This window comes from Rhinoraja longicauda, chromosome 39, assembly GCF_053455715.1.
Source record: "Rhinoraja longicauda isolate Sanriku21f chromosome 39, sRhiLon1.1, whole genome shotgun sequence".
Lineage (NCBI taxonomy): Eukaryota > Metazoa > Chordata > Chondrichthyes > Rajiformes > Arhynchobatidae > Rhinoraja > Rhinoraja longicauda.
Window position 1 is genome coordinate 4,421,583 of NC_135991.1, and position 20,139 is coordinate 4,441,721.

The window sequence follows — 20,139 nt, forward strand, 5'->3', positions numbered from 1 at the left end:
TTCAACTCAACGACCACTCCACTCCGCCATGCATCTCTGCCATCATCAACCACGGACTTCTACGCCGACCCGGATACATCCACAGAGCTCCGGTCGCAAGTTTGTCTACTCCCAGACCGGTCACTCCATCCCCGCACTCTGGTCATCTCAGCGGACTTCCACTCATCGATTACGTCATCACAACAACGCACACGAGCACGCCCCCTGTCTGCTAACCCTGGCAAAATCACCCGTGTCCATCCACACCATACAAAGCAATATGAAGCTCACTTTGTTCAATACCCGGTCCCTTAACAATAAAAGCCACATTCTGAATGACTTCATCCTGGACAATAAACTGGACTTCCTCTGTCTGAGAGAAACCTGGCAACAACCTCTGGATTACCTCTCACTCAACCTCACTACACCCAACGGATACTCCTACATCAATAAACACGCTCGGAGGGCCGAGGTGGTGGGATTGCCGTAATACACCGACAGGACTTCAAAATCAGCCTCATCTCCATCTCATCTGCTCCTTCATTAGAACACCTGGCTTTTAAACTCTCTGGTCACACACAATTAGTCATGGCAATCGTCTACCGCCCTCCCAAACCACACCCATCATTCCTTTCTGACTTCTCCGACTTTCTGACCCAGTTCTGTTCTCTCTCCCCCTCAATCATCCTCCTCGGCAAATTCAACATCTACATGGACTCCACAATAACCGCTGACTTCACTGAAATACTCAACTGCTTTAATCTCACTCAACATGTCAATTTTCCCACCCATAACCGTGGGCACATTCTGGACCTTGTCTGCTCCACTGGACTAAATCTACACCACCTCTCTGGCTCCGACCCCACCCTCTCCGATCACTTAGCCATCACCATGTCCGTCAACATTCCCACCCCAGCTCCAAGGCAAAAACGCAAAATCAACTTCCGTAAGCTGAACTCTGTTTCACCTACCTCTCATCCTCCCTCTCTGAAAAAATCTCCGCCTCTCCCTTCGTTGACCTCCACAGCCCCTCTGACCTCACTGACTACTACAACCACACTCTCTCCTCCTGCCTCGACCAGCTTGCACCTAGAAAAACCAAAACAGTTTCCTTCACCCACTCTGCTCCCTGGTTTACCCCCGAACTCCGCATGATGAAAACCCATGCCCGCCAACTTGAAAGACTCCGCAACAAAACAGGTCTCACAATTCACTCCCAAGCCTACAAAGACCACCTGCAGCACTACAAAGATGCCCTCTCCCGCGCCCACTCCGCCTACTACTCTCAAATAATTCACTCTGGCTCCGGAAACCAAAAGCACTCTTCTCTACAATAAACAAACTCCTCAGCCCCCTGGACACTATCTCCCAGTCATTCAGTCGACAAATGCACCTCTTTCCTTTCATTCTTCCAAAGCAAAATAGACAACATCTACAGCTCCTTAACCACCAACGCACCTGCTCACCCTCAAACCACCTGCTCCCCCTTATCCTGTCAACCCCTGTCTCAGTTCTCCCCAGTCTCCACCACCGACCTCTCTGACCTCTTCACAGGAATGAAAACTGCCACCTGCTCTCTGGACCCCATCCCCTCCAGCTTTGTCAAGGCCAGCCTTCCTACTCTCTCTCCACTTATCACTGCAACAATAAACTCCACTGGCATCGTCCCGCCATCCCTCAAAATCGCTGCTGTCACCCCTATTCTGAAAAAACCTGGACTCAACCCTGACACCCCAAACAACTTCAGGCCAATCTCCAACCTACCCTTTCTGTCCAAAGTTTTGGAACGCGCTGTAGCTTCTCAACTCAAACACCACCTCTCTACCAATAACCTGTATGAAACATTCCAATCCGGATTCCGCTCCAACCACAGTACTGAAACTGCACTCCTCAAAATCACCAATGACCTTCTCCTCTCCTCTGACGCTGGCAACCTCAGCATTCTCATCCTACTCGACCTCAGCGCCCCCTTTGACACCATAAATCACTCCATCCTCCTCACCCGACTTGAAACCACCTTTAACATCACCAGCACCGCCCTCTCCTGGATCAAATCATACCTCTCCGACAGGCACCAGTTCATCTCCATTAATAACTGCAAATCCCCCACCGCTCCCCTCCCCCAAGGTGTCCCCCAAGGTTCAGTTCTTGGCCCCCTCCTCTTCATCCTGTACCTGTTCCCCCTTGGTCAATTAATCCGCCGTCATGGTCTCAAGTTCCACTGCTCTGTCCCTATATCTCCTCCCTCAACTCTGCCCACGGACCCCAGCAGTCCTTTCAGCTTCACTTGCACCACCTCAACCTCACCTACTGTATCCGTTGTTCAAGATGTGGACTCTTATACGTTCACGGGACACAACCGAAGACTGGGCGGTCGTTTCGCTGAACCTCTTCGCTCAGTCTGCCTGGTCCAACCCGATCTCCTGGTTGCCAAACACTTTAATTGCCCTTGCCATTCCCACACTGACCTTTCTGTTCTTGGCCTAGTTTAGAGTGAGATGAAACTAATACCCAGTGGTATGAATATTGATTTCTCTAACCTCAAGTAACCGGGCATTCCCCTCTCTCTCTCCATCCTTCCCATACCCAAGTTGTCACCAACTTCACGTTCTCATCTAGCAAACAGCTAACAATGGGCCTGTTTCCTTTATCATCCTTGCTTTTTAGCATATCTTTCATTCATTTGTTCTACATCTCTCCACATCACTATCTCAATTGTCAATAGTCATTTATTTGTCACATACACATAAATGTGCAGTGAAATGAAAAATTACCCGCAGTTCAACAATAAGACCAATAAGAATAATCAATAAAAATGCAATAACACATACAATCATAAACTAACACCAAACAAAAGAAACATCCATCACAGTGAGTCTCCTCCAGTCCCTCTTCACTGTGATGGAAGGCCAGACTCTATACCTCTTGTTTCCCTTTCCCCTGACTCTAGTCTGAAGAAACGTCACCCATTACTTCTCCCCAGAGATGCTGGCTCAGTTATTCCACCATTTTGTGTCTATCACTGAATATTCAGCCATTTTGCAACCATGGAACTAGTACCAATTTTCACTATTACTCACCACGCCACTCAGTGCATTAAATAATCCACTGTTCGTTCCAGTTTCATTGTGCAGCATTTTCACAAGCAGATGCAAAGAAAACATATCTATTGCACAAAATGACTTGTTTGCTTCAAATTTACGGTGTTTCTGTCTGAATTGAATTGAATACGTTTTATTTGCCAAGTATGTATAGATACAAGGAACTTGCCTTGGTGCTTTGTTAGCAAGTAACAGCACGAAATACAGTAAACAATTAAGAACAAAACATTATAACTTAAACACGAGAAGAATTAAATAAAATACCAGAGCAAAAGGAGGCTAAATGGATTGGACTGGTTTGGAGGGTATGCAAACACGGGCAGGTGGGACTAGTGTAACTGGGATATGGGCCGGTGTGGGAAAGTTGGGCTGAAGGGACCATTTTCACGCTGTGTCGCTCGACGACTCTCTGGCAATTGACTGAATGTCCAATTGGTCTGAATCCAATTCAGAATTTTAACTTTTGGGCCAGCACTGTCTTTATCCAGACACAAAAAGCTGGAGTAGTTCAGCGGGTCGGCCAGCATCTCTGGAGAATAGTAGATGACATTTTGGGTTGAGACCCTTCTTTAAAATCTTAAGCTAATAGAACAGTGATCACCAGTCCCAAATGGATCACCCGAAGAAATCTCAATCAATTGCCATAGAGTCGTAGAGCGATACAGCGTGAAAACGGTCACGTCGGCCCAAGTTGCCCACATATCACAGTTACAAGAGTCCCACCTGCCCACGTTTCATCCATATTCCTCCAAACCTGTCTTATCCATGTACCTGTCCAACTGTTTCTTAAACGTTGGGATAGTCCCAGCCTCAACTACTACTCTGGCAGCTCGTTCCATACACCCACCACCATCTATGTGAAATAAGTCATCCCTCAGATTCCTATAAATCTTTTCCCCTTCACCGTAAACCCATGTCCTCTGGTCCTCGATTCACCGACTCTAGACAAGAAATCTACCCGATCTATTCCTTCACACTGTGTAGGGAGGAACTGCAGATGCTGGTTTATACTGAAGATAGGCACAAAATGCTGGGAGTAACTGAGCGGGACAGGCAGCATCTCTGGAAAGAAGGAAGGGGTGGCGTTTTGGTTGAGACCCTTCTTCAGACGGAGCCTGAAGAAGGGGCCCGAACCAAAACGGCACCCACTCGTGGTCTGTCTTGCTGAGTTACGCCAGCATTTTGTGTCTGTTTACCTTCACATTACTGTATTTGGGTGTATGCGATCTATACCACAGATAATAAGCACAACATCAACATTCCCCACAAAATAAATAAATAAATAAATAAATCTCTCTCTCTCTCTCTCTCTCTCTCTCTCTCTCTCCTCTCTCTCTCTCTCTCTCTCTCTCTCTCTCTCTCTCTCTCTCTCTCTCTCTCTCTCTCTCTCTCTCTCTCTCTCTCTCTCTCTCTCTCTCTCTCTCTCTCTCTCTCTCTCTCTCTCTCTCTCTCTCTTCTCTCGTCTCTCTCTCTCTCTCTCTCTCTCTCTCTCTCTCTCTCTCTCTCTCTCTCTCTCTCTCTCTCTCTCTCTCTCTCTGTGGAAGGTAGTGAGTGGAGAACAATAAACACATGGAACATTTTCTGTGCAACGTTTCCTGCAGCTCACACAAACTGTTACCTTGGCAAATTAGGAAGGAGCTCCCCACAAATAACCGTGGACAATTAACAATTTCAACACTCCCTGCTCTGAGCTTCACAACAACAAAAAAGGCATCCTGAACATTCAGATACATTTCCTAAACATGAAGCAGCAATTCCAATGTTGATTTTACTCCACCAGACCTCAGTGCATTCAGTAAATCCACTATCAGTGTCAGTTTCACAGAATATTCCCCAATGCATATTTAAACAACCTGAATTGAGCATATAATCTAGTTATTATTAGCATTGTAATGGGGGATCTTGCACAGCCCAGGTATCTGCCATTTTCCTCCACAGAAGCAGTGACCAGCAGCTTTTTATATGAAAGAACATGAGAAAAAGTTGCAACGTTGGCATGTCAGGCAGCATTTGTAGAGAGAAACAGTTAACATTTCAGGTGATAGACAGACCCCTTCAGCAGATAAGACACAAAATGCCGGAGTAACTCAGTGGGACAGGCAGCATCTCTGGATAGAAGGAGTGGATGTTTCGGGTCGAGTCTAAAGCACTCTGAAGAAGGGTCTCAACCCGAAACGTCAGCCATCCCTTCTAACCAGAGATGCTGCCTGTCCTGCTGTGTTACTCCAGCATTTGGTGCCTATCTTCAGTGTAAACCAGCATCTGCAGTTCCTTCCCACAGACCCTTCAGCAGAACTGGTCCTATCCACAAAAGCTGTCTGATCGAAGAGCTATTCCAGTATATTTTGTTCTTCATTTTACATTTGCAAATTCTGCAATTCTTTTGATCTTGGTCAACAAGTGCTTAGTAGCTGTAGAACGAACGCTTCCAAAATCGAAAGGTGACAAATAGCATTTGGTTAAATGGAGCACTCAAGCCACCCTGTTAGTTCGAGTCATAGAGTGATACAGCGTGGAAACAGGCCCTTCGACCAAACTTGCCCACATCGTCCAACATGTCCCAGCTACACTAGTCCCACCTACTTGCGTTTGGTCCATACCCTTCCAAACCTGTCGTATCCATGTTCCTGCCTAACTATTTCTTAAATGGTGGGATAGTCCCAGCCTCAACTACCTCCTCGGGCAGCTTGGCCCATGCACCCACTGTCCTTTGTGTGAAAAAGTTACCCCTCAGATATCTATTAAATCTTTTCCCCTTCACGTTAAACCTATATCCTCTGGGTAAGAAGAGACTCTGTGCATCTTCCCAATCAATTCCTTCACAATGTGTAGGAAGGAACTGCAGATGCTTGTTTACACCGACAATAGGCACAAAATGCTGGTGTAACTCAGCGGACAGGCAGTACCTCTGGAAAGAAGGAATGGATGATGTTTCGGTCGAGACCCTTCTTCAGACTGAGCCGGAGATGCTGCCTGAGTTATTCCAGCATTGTGTCTGTTTTCCTTCACACTAATGTATTTGGGTGCAATCCTCTACCACAGAAAATAAATTCAACTTGTCGTCTTCTCCCACTATTATTCTGCTGCATCTGCACTCTCTCTCTGCGGAAGTCAGTGACCAGAGAACAATAAACACATGGAACGTTTTCTGTGCAAAGTTTCCTGCAGCTCAGGCAAGCTGGCAAATGAGGAAGTTGCTCACCACAAACAAACTGAAAGCAAATCTCAACAATCCCTGCTCTGAGCTTCATTGTAACAAAATGGAATCCTGATCATTCAGATACATTTTCTAAACATGAAACAGCAATTTCAATGTTGCTTTTACCTCAGCAGACCACAGTGCATTCAGTAAATCCACTATCAATCAGTGCCAGTTTCACAGAATATTCCCCAACATATTTTTAAACAACCTTGCACTCCTAAATTGAGCATAGAATCTAGTAATTATTAACGTTGTTATGGGGGCTCTTGCCATTTACCTCCACAGAAACAGTGACCAGCAGGTTTTTATATGAAGGAACAAGAGAAACATCAGGAATGAGTAGGTTAACCTATGATGAGTGTTTTTCGGCGCTGGACCTATACTCGCTGGAGTTTAGAAGAATGGGGGGGGGCTCATTGAAAAGTACAGAATATTGAAAGGCTTGGATAGAGTGGATGTGGAGAGGATGTTTCCACTAGTGGGAAGGTCTCGGACTTGAGGTCATAGCCTCAGAATTAAAGGACGCTCTTTTAGGAAGGAGATGTGGAGAAATTTCTTTAGTCAGAGGGTGGTGAATCTGTGGAATTCTTTGCCACAGAAGTCTGTGGAGGCCAAGGCAGTGAACATTTTTAAAGCAGAGATAGATTCTTGATTAGTACAGGTGTCAGAGATTATGGGGAGAAGGCAGGAGAATGAGGTTCGGAGGGAGAGATAGATCAGCCATGATTGATTGGCAGAATAAACTTAAAAGGCCGAATGGCCTAATTCTACTATTCTTTATGATCTTAAAAACCTGGAAAGCTGGCATGTGAGGCAGCATCTGAAGAGAAACACAGTTAACATTTCAGGTGAAAGACAGACTCTTCAACAGATAGACACAAAATGCTGGAGTAACTCAGCAAGTCAGGCAGCGTCTCAGGATAGAAGGAATAGGTGATGTTTTGGCCAGAGACTACAGAACCCTGAAGAAGGGTCTCGAGCACAACGTCACCCATTCCTTCTATCCAGAGATGCAGCATGCCCGCTGAGTTACTGCAGGAATTTGTGTCTATCTTCGGTATAAACCAGTTCTTTCCCACACAGACCCTTCAGCAAAACTGGCCCTTTCCACAAAAGCTGTCTGATCGAAGAGCTTTTCCAGCATTTGTCTTTTCATCATTTTAGATCGGCAACTTCTGCTGATCTTGCTCAACAAGTACTTAGCAACTGTAGAACACTTCCAACATCCAAAGGTGATAAACAGCCTGGGTTAAATCAAGCACTCAAGTTAGCTCATCGAGTCATAGAGTGATACATCGTGAAAACAGGCCCTTCGGCCCAACTTGCCCACACCGACCAACATATCCCAGCTACACGAGTCCCACCGGCCCGCGTTTGGTCCATATCCCTCCAAACTTGTCCTATCTGCGTACCTGTTTAACTGTTTCTTAAACGTTGGGATGGAACCTGCCTCAACTACCTCCTCTGGCAGCTTGCTCCATACATCCGCCACCACTTTGGGTGAAAAAGTTACTCCTTAGATTCCTATTAAATCTTTTCCCCTTCACCTTAAACCTCTGTCCTCTTGTCCTCGATTCACCTCTGGGCAAGAGATGCTGTGCATCTACCCCATCTATTCCTTCACACTACTGTATTTGGGTGCATGCAATCCTGTACCATAGAAAATAAATGCAACTTGTCGTCTTCTCCCACTATCACTCTGTTGCATCTGCACTCTCTCTGCAGAAGGCAGTCATCAGAGCACGATAAAAATGTGGAACGTTTGCTGTGCAATGGACAATAGACAATAGGTACAGGAGTAGGCCATTCGGCCCTTCGAGCCAGCAACACCATTTACCGTGATCATGGCTGATCATGCACAATCAATACCCCATTCCTGCCTTCTCCCCATATGCCCTGACTCCGCTATCATTAAGGGCTCTATCTAACTCTCTCTTGAAAGCATCCAGAGAATTGGCCTCCACTGCCTTCTGAGGCAGAGAATTCCAGATTCACAACTCTCTGAGTGAAAAAGTTCACTGCAGCACAGGCAAGCTGTCACCCTGGCAACTGAGTAAGTTGCTCAGCACAAATAACTGCAGACAAGCAACAAATTCAACACTCCATGCCCGGAGCTTCACTGCAACAAAAAGGAATCCTGAACTTTCAGCTACATTTTCTCAACATGAAGCAGCAATTCCAATGTTGCTGTTGTGCAAGACGTTGTTGAGGCTGCATCAGAGTATTGTGTTCATTTCTGGTCACATGTGATCGCAAAGATGTTTATGGACTTAGTAGACCTTAATAATCTACAAATAATAGTTAGAGCAAAAGAAAGAACACTTCCTGACTGTATCCAAGGTTTGTTTTCAGTGAGGGAGAGCAGGTATCCAATCTGGGGAAATTATGTTTGAAAAAAAGAGGGTATGGACAAATGTGAAAAATAGACATGTGACTGTTAAAGGGGTCAATTTATGAAATAGTGCACCAATGAATTAAAAGTGTGTAGTAATATGTGTAAATTCAACAAAATATTCAAAAATATTATATTTGAAAGATACAAAATATGTCACCAACACTGAGAAATGACTGACATGACAGAAATGATGTTTCTTGATTATATTTGTGTTTCTTTCTTTGTATTGTTTATCTGCTTCTGACTTATGATGTGTATCTCTGGAAAGAACAAATGGGTGACGTTTCGGGTCGAGACCTTTCTTCAGACTGAGCCTGAAGAAGGGTCTCGACCTGAAACGTCACCAATTCCTTCTATCCGGAGATGTTGCCTGTACAGCTGAGTTATTCCAGCATTTTGTGTCTGCATTCCTTCACACTACTGTATTCGGGTGTATGTAATCCTATGCCACAGATAATAAATGCATCTTCTCCCACTATCATTCTGCTGCAGCTGCACTCTCTCCCTGCGGAAGGCAGTGACCAGAGAACGATAAACAAGTGGAACGTTTTTCTGCAGCTCAAGCAAGCTGTTACCCTGGCAAATACGGAAGGAGCTCACCACAAATAACTGGATCAAGTAACAATTTCAACAGTCCCTGCTCTGAGAATCACTGCAACAAAGAGGCATCCTGAACATTCAGATACATTTTCTAAACACTAGCCACAACTTATCATCTCCTCCCCATTCCGATAAGACCATTTCCTCCGCAACTCTCTGGTCAACCCATCCCTTCCCACCCTAACCACCACCCCCCCAGGTACATTTCCCTGCCACCACAGAAGACGCAACAGTTGTCCCTATGCCTCCCCCCTCAACTCCGTCCAAGAACCCTGACAGTCTTTTCAGGTGAGGCAGAGGTTCACTTGCATCTCCTCCAACCACATCTACTGCATCCGCTGTTCCTGGTGTGTACTTCTACAAATCGTTTGTTTCGTAGAACACCTCTGCTCGGTCCACTTAATCCTACCTGACCTCCCAGTTGCTAAATACTAACTTCCCCCTCCCATTCCCACGCTGATCTTTCTGTCCTGGGCCTCATCCATTGCCAGCACAAATTGGAGGAACAGCACCTCATATTTCACTTGGGCAGCTTACACCCCAGCAGTATGAACATTGACTTTTCTAACTTCAAGTAACCCTTGCTTTTCATCTCTCTCCATCCCTCCCCCTTCCCAGTTCTCTGACCGGCCTTACTGTCTTCAACTACTTTTTTATCTGTTTGTTTTGTTGTAATCTTCTCCCAGCTAACAACGATCTACATTTTCCATGATCTGCATTCCCTCTATCCTATTTTCACACCTTACACTTCCTTATCTAAGTTTCTCCCTCTCCCCTTACATCAGTCTGAAGACATTTATTCACAAAATGCTGGAGTAACTCAGCAGGTCAGGCAGCATCTCAGGAGAGAAGGAATGGGTGACGTTTCGGGTCGAGACCCTTCCTCAGACTGAGGTCAGGGAAGCGGGACAAAGGAAGGATATAGGTGGAGACAGGAAGAAAAGGGAGAACTGGGAAGGGGAAGAGAGGGACAGAGGAACTATCTAAAGCCCACTGGAAATTAGAAGAACAGCACCTCATATTTCGCTTGGCCAGCTTGCAGCTTAGCGGTATGAACATTGACTTCTTTGTCCAGTCACTCTACACCTCCATCCCCCACAAGGGTGTTCTTGAAGCCCTCGGTTTCTTCCTCGACCATAGAACCAGCCAATCCCCATCTACTAACACTCTCCTCCGCCTAGCAGAGCTGGTTCTTTCCCTAACAACTTCTCCTTTGACTCCTCCCACTTCCTCCAAACCAGAGGCGTAGCTATGGGCACTCGCATGGGCCCTAGCTATGCCTGCCTCTATGTCGGGTACGTCGAACAATCCCTGTTCCAGACGTACACTGGCCCCATCCCCGAACTCTATCTCCGCTACAACGTTGACTGCATTGGTGCTACCTTTTGTACCGATGCAGAACTCACTGACTTCATACACTTCACTTCCAATTTCCATCCTGCTCTTAAATATACTTGGACTATCTCTGACATCTCCCTCCCATTTCTGGACCTCACCATCTCCATCACAGGAGACAGACTAGTGACTGACATCTACTATAAACCCACTGACTCGCACAGCTATCTGGACTACACCTATTCCCACCCTGAATACTGCAAAAAGTCTATCCCCTACTCCCAATTCCTCATTCTATGCCGCATCTGCACCCGGGATGAGGTGTTTCACACTAGGGCATCAGAGATGTCATCATTCTTCAGGAAACGGGGCTTCCGCTCTTCCATTATAGATGAGGCTCTCACTAGGGTCTCGTCTACATCCCGCAGCTCCGCTCTTGCTCCCCCTCCCCCCATTCGTAACAAGGACAGAATCCCCCTCGTTCTCACCTTCCACCCCATCAGCCAGCGTATCCAACAAATCATCCTCCAACATTTCCGTCACCTCCAACGGGACCCCATTACTGGCCACATCTTCCCATCACCTCCCCTTTCTGCTTTCCGCAGAGACTGTTCCCTCCGTAACTCCCTGGTCCACTCGTCCCTTCCGACCCAAACCACCCCATCCCCGGGCACATTCCCCTGCAATCGCAGGAGATGCAACACCTGTCCCCTTACCTCCCCCCTCAACTCCATCCAAGGACCCCAATAGTCTTTCCAGGTGAGACAGAGGTTCACGTGCACCTCCTCCAACCTCATCTATTTTATCCGCTGCTCTAGATGTCAACTTCTTTACATCGGCGAAACCAAACGCAGGCTCGGCGATCGTTTCGCTCAACACCTTCGCTCAGTCCGCCTGAACCAACCTGATCTCCCGGTGGCTGAGCACTTCAACTCCCCCTCCCACTCCCAGAATGATCTTTCTGTCATGGGCCTCCTCCAGTGCCATAGTGAGGCCCACCGGAAGTTGGAGGAACAGCACCTCATATTTCGCTTGGGCAGCTTGCAGCCCAGCGCTATGAACATTGACTTCTCACCTCAAGGTCAGTCTGAAGAAGGGTCTCGACCCAAAACATCATCATTCCTTCTTTCCAGAGATCCTGCCTGTCCCGCAGTCACTCCAGCATTTTGTGTCTGTCCTGTGTTATATACTGTAAGTGCAATATTCATTCCTCCTACCAATGGCACAATGTGGTGGAATGTAATGCAGTTATTTGTCTTGGCTATGACAACACCACCTCCTCAATCCACTATCTCTATCACCAAGTATGACAAGATGACAGGTGCAACCAAGATCAGAACCTGCACAATCTCGTTTAGCTTGCATTCCACATTGTTGAGTTAAAATACTGAACTCCCTCTCCAAACAGGATCGCCATCACACGAGCTGTCATGTGATATAGTTGGAATAGACAGCTCTCAACCTCTGCTCAAGGACGACAAATACTGTTATCAACAATACACAAACCTAAAGGTATTTATTCACAAAATGTTGGAGTAACTCAGCAGGTCAGGCAGCATCTCAGGAGAGAAGGAATGGGCAACGTTTCGGGTCGAGATCCTTCTTCTTCAGAAGGGTCTCGACCCGAAACGTCGCCCATTCCTTCTCTCCTGAGATGCTGCCTGAACGGCTGAGTTAGTCCAGCATTTTGTGAATAAATACCTTCGATTTGTACCAGCATCTGCAGTTATTTTCTTATACACAAACCTAAATGTATTTACAAAAAACACCTCATAGAAGACTAGAAATGCCAGAGTCATATAGCGCTGGAACTTCAGCCCATCTTCTCCATGCTGACCAAGATGTCCCATCTACATTAGTTCCACCTGCCCCCATTTGGTCCTTACCCTCTAAACCTTAATGCTGGAGTAACTGAGCGGGACAGACAGCATCTCTGGACAGAAGGAATGGGTGACGTATCAGGTTGAGACCCTGCTTCAGACTAGTCAGGGGAAGAGAAACAAGAAATATAGACAGCGATGTAGACAGATATCGAACAAATTAATGAAATAAATGCAGAAAAGCAACGATAATAAAGGAAACAGGCCATTGTTAGATGTTTGCTTGGTGACAACGGGAACCTAGAGCGTACCCTCTCCTCACCTTCCCCACCCTCCCGACCACCCTGAACCCTCTCACCACCCACTTAACCCTATCACCACCGCCCCATGAAACCTAACCACCCCTCTACTCACCCCCTGAACTCTTTCACCACCCCGAGACCGCTCATCACCCCCAAGACCTCTATTCACCCCCTGAAACCTCTCCCTACCCCCTAAACCCTCTAATCACCCGCCTAAACGCTCCAATCACCCGCCTAATCCCTCTGACCACCCCCTAAACCCTCTAATCACACCTAACCCCCTCGCCACCTGAGTGAGCGTGTGGTGGTGTTGGAAAAGCAGCTCGATGACCTCACGGCCATCCGGGAATGCGAGTTTCCTGGACAGGACCTACTGTGAGGCGGTCACGCCAAGAGTCAGAGTCCAGGTCGAGCGAAGGTGGCTGTGCCTATTGCAAACAGGTACACCCTCTTGGGAGCTGTCGGGGCAGAAGACGCTTCCAGTCCGAGCGGCGGACAGGTTGGTGGCTCTAATCCAGGCAAGGAGACTCGGCCGGGGAGACCGAAGTCAGGAAGAGCCATAGTAGTGGGTGACTCCATTGTCCGAGGTACGGACAGTAGATTCTGTGGCGGCAGGCGGGACTCGAGGATGGTCTGTTGCCTCCCTGGTGCCAGGGTTCAAGACATCTCGGAGCGGCTTCATAACATCCTAGCGAGGGAAGGCGATCAACCGGAGGTAGTTGTGCAAGTGGGCACGAATGACGTCGGGAGGAAGGAGATACTGCAACGTGAGTTTAGAGAGTTAGGAAGGAGACTGAGAAGTAGGACGCCGAGGGTGGTTATCTCTGGACTGTTACCTGTACCTCGTGCTGGTGAGGGCAGGAACAGAGAGATTGGGGATATGAATGTATGGCTGAGGGGCTGGTGCAGGGAGCAGGGATTTAGATTTCTAGACCACTGGGATCTCTTCTGGGGTAGGGGTGACCTGTACAAAAGGGACGGGTTGCACCTTAATAGCAGGGGGACCAACATTCTGGCAAGCAGGTTTGCTAATGCTACACGTGTGGCTTTAAACTAAGTAGTGGCAGGGAGGGGTTGACAAATTGGGAATATGGAGATGGAGTTAAAGGAGAAGCGAATACAGGAGACGTTGCAAAGGACTTTCGAATAAATGGGAAGGGAACTTCGAGATGGGATAAGAGAGTACGGTCAGGGCCAATTGTGACCGGTGCGAGCGGGGAGGTAAATACCGAAGTTAAAGAGTATTTAAATGCGCGAAGTATGAAAAATAAAGTGGATGAGCTTGAGGCTCAGTTAGACATTGGCAAGTATGATGTTGTGGGAATCAGAGACATGGCTACAAGAGGACCAGGGCTGGGAACTGAATATTCAGGGGTACACAACGTATAGAAAAGACAAACAGGTGGGCAGAGGGGGTGGGGTCGCTCTGTTGGAAAGGAATGATATTCACTCCCTTGCAAGGGGTGACATAGAATCAGGAGATGTAGAATCTGTATGAATAGAAATGAGGAATTATAAGGGTAAAGAGTTATCTACAGGCCCCCAAACAGTAGCCTCGACATAGGGTGCAAGTTGAATCAAGAGCTAAAATTAACATGTCGCAAATGTAATGCTACGGTGGTTATGGGAGATTTCAACATGCAGGTAGACTGGGAAAATCAGGTTGGTAATGGACCCCAGGAAAGAGAATTTGTGGAGTGCCTCCGAGGTGGATTCTTAGAACAGCTTGTACTGGACCCAATTCTGGATTTAGTGTTGTGTAATGAACCTGATCTGATAAGGGGACTCGAGGTAAACGATCCATTAGGATGCAGTGATCACAATATGATAAGTTTTACAAATTGAGAGGGAGAAGGGAAAATCGGAAGTGTCAGTATTACACTATAGCAAAGGGGATTACAGAGGCATAAGCTGACCAGATTTGACTGGAAGGAGGCCAGAGCAAGGAAGACAGTGGAACAGCAATGACAGGTATTCCTGGGAACAATGCAGAAGTTGCAGGATCAATTTATCCCAAAGAGGAGGAAAGAATCTAAGGGGAGTAAGAGGCACCCATGGCTGACAAGGGAAGTCAAGGACAGCATAAAATAAAAGGGAAGAAGTATATCACAGCAAAGAAGAGTGGGAAGCCAGAGGATTGAGAGTCTTTTAAAGAGCAAAAGAAGATTTTAAAAAATAAGCAATACGGGGAGAAAAGATGAGGTACGAGGGTAAGCTAGCCAATAATATAAAGGAGGATAGTAAAAGCTTTTTTAGGTATGTGAAGAGGAAAACAATAGTCAAAGCAAATGTGGGTCCCTTGAAGTCAGAAGCAGGGGAATTTATTATGGGGAACAAGGAAATGGCAGATGAGTTGAACCGGTACTTTGGGTCTGTCTTCACTAAGGAAGATACAAACAATCTCACAGATATTCTAGTGGCCAGAGATCCTAGGGTGACGGAGGAACTGAAGGAGATTCACATTAGGCAGGAAATGGTGTTGGGTAGACTGATGGGATTGGCAGCTGATAAATCCCCAGGGCCTGATGGTCAGCATCCCAGGGTACTTAAGGAGGTGGCTCTAGAAATTGTGGATGCATTGGTGATCATTTTCCAATGTTCTATAGATTCAGGATCAGATCCTGTGGATTGCAGGGTAGCTAATGTTACCCTACTATTTAAGAAAGGAGGGAGAGAGAATACGGGAAATTATAGATCAGTTAGTCTGACATCAGTGGTGGGGAAGATGCCTGAGTCAATTATAAAAGACAAAATTGCAGAGCATTTGGATAGCAGTAACAGGATCGTTCCGAGTCAGCATGGATTTACGAAGGGGAAATCTTCTGGAATTTTTTGAGGATGTAACTAGGAAAATTGACAGGGGAGTCGGTGGATATGGTGTACCTCGACTTTCAGAAAGCCTTTGATAAGGTCCCACATAGGAGCTTAGTGGGCAAAATTAGAGCACATGGTATTGAGGGTAGGGTACTGACATGGATAAAAAATTGGTTGACAGGCAGAAAGCAAAGAGTGGGGATAAATGGGTCCCTTTCAGAATGGCAGGCAGTGACTAGTGGGGTACCGCAAGGCTCGGTGCTGGGACCGCAGCTATTTACAATATACATTAAGAACTTGGATGAAGGGATTAAAAGTGCCAGTAGCAAATTTACAGATGATACAAAGCTGGGTGGTAGTGTGAGCTGTGAGGAAGATGTTATGAGGTTGCAGGGTGACTTGGACAGGTTGTGTGAGTGGGCGGATGCATGGCAGATGCAGTTTAATGTGCATGTGTGAGGTTATCCACTTTGGTGGTAAGAATAAGAGGGCAGATCATCATCCGAATGGTCTCAAGTTAGGAAAAAGGGACGTACAATAAGATCTGGGTGTCCCAGTGCATCAGTCACAGAAAGGAAGCATGCAGGTCCAGCAGGCAGTGAAGAAAGCCAATGGAATGTTGGCCTTTACAACAAGGGGAGTTGAGTATAGGAGCAAAGAGGTCCTTCTGCAGTTGTACAGGGCCCTAGTGAGACCGCACCTGGAGTACTGTGTGCAGTTTTGATCTCCAAATTTGAGGATGGATATTCTTGCTATTGAGGGTGTGCAGCGTACGTTTACTAAGTTAATTCCTGGAATGGCGGAACTGTCATATGTTAAAAGACTGGAGCGACTAGGCTTGTATACACTGGAATTTAGAAGGATGAGAAGGGATCTTATCGAAACATACAAGATTATTAAGGGGTTGGACACATTAGACGCAGGAAACATATTCCCAATGTTGGGGGAGTCCAGAACAAGGGGCCACAGTTTAAGAATAAAGGGTAGGCCATTTAGAACAGAGATGAGGAAAAACTTTTTCAGTCAGAGTTCACTGCCTCAGAAGGCAGTGGAGGCCAATTCTCTGAACACATTCAAGAGAGCTAGATAGAGCTCTGAAGGATAGCGGAGTCAGGGGCGAAGGCAGGAACGGGGTACTGATTGGGAATGATCAGCCATGATCACATTGAATGGTGGTGCTGGCTCGAAGGGCCGAATGGCCTACTCCTGCACCTATTCTCTATCGCCACCTCCTGAACCCTCTAATCACACGTAAACCCTCTCCCCACACCCTGAACCCTCTAATCACATCCATGAATCCTCTCACCACCCCCTAAACCCTCTGGTCACCCGCCTAAACCCTCTCACCACAACACCTTAAAATTATGCCTGAACCTTCTCCCCACCCCATGAACCGCCTAATTATCCTCCCCACCCCCTGAACCCTCTAATCATGCTCCCCACCCTCCTGAACCCTCTCAGCACATCCGAACCATCTAATCACGCTCCCTACCCCCTGAACACCTCTCACCAGCCCCCTGAACCCTCTCCCAACCCTCTAACCACCCCCCCGAACCCTCTGATCACCCTCTCCCAACCCCCATGAACCCTCTCCCCACTCCCCTGAACTCTCTCCCCACCCCTTGAACCCCCTCCCCACCCCTTGAACCCTCACCCCACCCCCCTGAACTCTCTCCCCACCCCTTGAACCCTCACCTCACCCCTTGAACCCTCTAATCATCCTCTCCCCACCCCTGAACCCCCTCCCCACCCCCTAAACCCCCTCCCCTGAATCCTCTCCCGACCCCCCTGAACCCTCTCCACACCCCCCTGAACCCTCTCACCCCGCTAAATCCTCTCCCGACCCACCTAAACCCTCTCCCGACTCCCCTGAACCCTCTCCCCACCCACCTGAACCCTCTCCCTGCCCCCTTAAATCCTCTCCTGACCGCCTTGAACCCTCTCTCCATCCCCGGAACCCTCTAATCACCCTCCCAACCCCCCTGTAAATCCTCTCCCCTCCCCCCTGAACCCTCTCACCACCCCGCTAAATCCTCGCCCGACCCCCCCTGAACCCTCTAATCACCCTCCACACCCCCGTAAATCCTATCTCTACCCCCTTAACCCTCTCCCCACCCCCCTGGCTGAACCCTTTCCACACCCACCTGAACCCTCTCCCCAACCCCCTGAACACTCTCCCCACCCACCTGAACCCTCTCCCTACCCCCTTAAATCCTCTCCTGACCGCCCTGAACCCTCTCTACACCCCCCTGTATCCTCTCCCCACCCCCCTGAATCCTCTTAATCACCCTGAACCCTCTCACCACCACTTGAATCCTTTCTCCACTCTCTGAACCCTCTCCCCACCTCCCTGAACCCGTTCCCCATTGAACCCTCTCCCTACCCCCCTAAATCTGCTCCCCACCCCCTGCACCCTCTCACCACCCTGCTAAATCCTCTCCCGACCCCCCCTGAACACCCTCACACCCCTGCACCCTCTACCGACCCCCCTGAACCCTTTCCCTACCACCTTAAATCCTCTCCCCACCCCCTTGAACCCTCTCCCCATCCCCTGAACCTTCTAATCACCCTCCCCACCCAGTAAATCCTCTGCTGACCCACCTGAACCCACTCCCCACCCCCTAAACCGTCTCCCACCCCCCTGAACGCTCTCACCACCTCGCTAAATCCTCTCCCGACCCCCTGAACCCTCTCCCGACAGCCCTGAACCCTCTCCCCATCCCCTGAACCCTCTAATCACTTTCCCCACCCCCCTAAATCCTCTCCTGATCCCCCTAAATCCTCTCCCGATTCCCCCTGAACCCACTCCCCACCCCCTGGCTGAACCCACCCCCGTAAATCCTCTCCAGGCCCCCCTGAACCCACTAATCACCCTACCACCCCCATAAACCTCCAAAAACCTCCACCCTCCAAAGACGTACAGGTATGTAGGTTAATTGGCTGGGTAAATGTTAAAAAAATTGTCCCTAGTGGGTGTAGGATAGTGTTAATGTACGGGGATCGCTGGGCGGCACGGACTTGGTGGGCCGAAAAGGCCTGTTTCCGGCTGTATATATATGATATGATAAACCTTCTCCCCACCCTGAACCCTCTCACCACCCCCACTTAATCCTCTCCCGACCCCCCTGAACCATCTCCACATCCCCTGAACCCTCTAATCGCCCTTCCCACCCCCGTAAATACTCTCCCCACCCCTGCATCCTCTCCCAACCCCCCTAAATCCGCCCCACCCCCTGAACCCTCTCCCCACCCTGCTAAACCCTCTCCCCACCCTGAACCCTCTCCCCACCCCGCTAAACCCTCTCCCCACCCCGCTAAACCCTCTCCCCACCCTGAACCCTCTCCCCACCCCGCTAAACCCTCTCCCCACCCTGAACCCTCTCCCCACCCTGAACCCTCTCCCCACCCCGCTAAACCCTCTCCCCACCCCGCTAAACCCTCTCCCCACCCTGAACCCTCTCCCCACCCCGCTAAACCCTCTCCCCACCCCGCTAAACCCTCTCCCCACCCCCTGCACCCTCTCCCCACCCCCTGCACCCTCTCCCCGCCCCGCTAAACCCTCTCCCCGCCCCGCTAAACCCTCTCCCCGCCCCTCTAAACCCTCTCCCCACCCCGCTAAACCCTCTCCCCACCCCTCTAAACCCTCTCCCCACCCTGAACCCTCTCCCCACCCCGCTAAACCCTCTCCCCACCCCTCTAAACCCTCTCCCCACCCCGCTAAACCCTCTCCCCACCCCTCTAAACCCTCTCCCCACCCTGAACCCACTCCCCACCCCTCTAAACCCTCTCCCCACCCCGCTAAACCCTCTCCCCACCCCTCTAAACCCTCTCCCCACCCCGCTAAACCCTCTCCCCACCCCGCTAAACCCTCTCCCCACCCTGAACCCTCTCCCCACCCCCTAAACCCTCTCCCCACCCCGCTAAACCCTCTCCCCACCCCGCTAAACCCTCTCCCCACCCCGCTAAACCCTCTCCCCACCCCCCTAAACCCTCTCCCCACCCCGCTAAACCCTCTCCCCACCCCTCTAAACCCTCTCCCCACCCCCCTAAACCCTCTCCCCACCCCGCTAAACCCTCTCCCCACCCCCCTAAACCCTCTCCAACAGCCTCCCCGCCATCATGTCCGCTCCGCTCCGCACCGCACCCTCTCCACCGCATAAACTCGGGGTCTCACCAGATGGTGGCCGCCGCTTCATCGATCGGCAGGAAACCGGTTCTCAGACCGCCCGGACTTTCCCCGCGGGGGGAGGAGAGAGATGATTGAATCTGCGCCACTTCGTCTCGCAGTCGCCTCTTCCTCCTCTTGTTGATGGCGGCGGCCGTTGGCGGTTGGCGGCCCCGCGCGGGTGGGCGGGGAAACACATCCCGCCTCCTCCCTCGTGTCTCGGGAGGATCCGCCTTCACCATTGGTCACGGTCCGGTGAGCGACGTTCCCCTCCACCAATTGAACGCGTTGCCTCCGCGGCCTGCGGATGACGCGAGTTTCGCCCCGTCCTCGCACCGCCCCCGTCCTTGCCTCACCCCGTCCCTCCCACGCCCCCGTACTCGCCCCGCCCCCGTCCTCGCCCCTTACCGTCCTCGCCCCGTCCCT

General features: G+C 49.3%; 1 protein-coding gene across 4 annotated transcripts in view; it reads right to left on the reverse strand.

Annotated features, from left to right (window-relative positions):
* LOC144611131 (NACHT, LRR and PYD domains-containing protein 3-like) overlaps positions 1–19,879 on the reverse strand; it is an 85,022-nt gene extending 65,143 nt beyond the window's left edge. For all 4 annotated transcript variants that reach the window (XM_078430197.1, XM_078430196.1, XM_078430194.1 and 1 more), the window contains exon 1: positions 19,723–19,879. The gene's annotated coding sequence lies outside the window, so the exon portion shown is untranslated. The remainder of the gene's footprint in view (positions 1–19,722) is intronic.
* Positions 19,880–20,139: the final 260 nt, after the last annotated feature.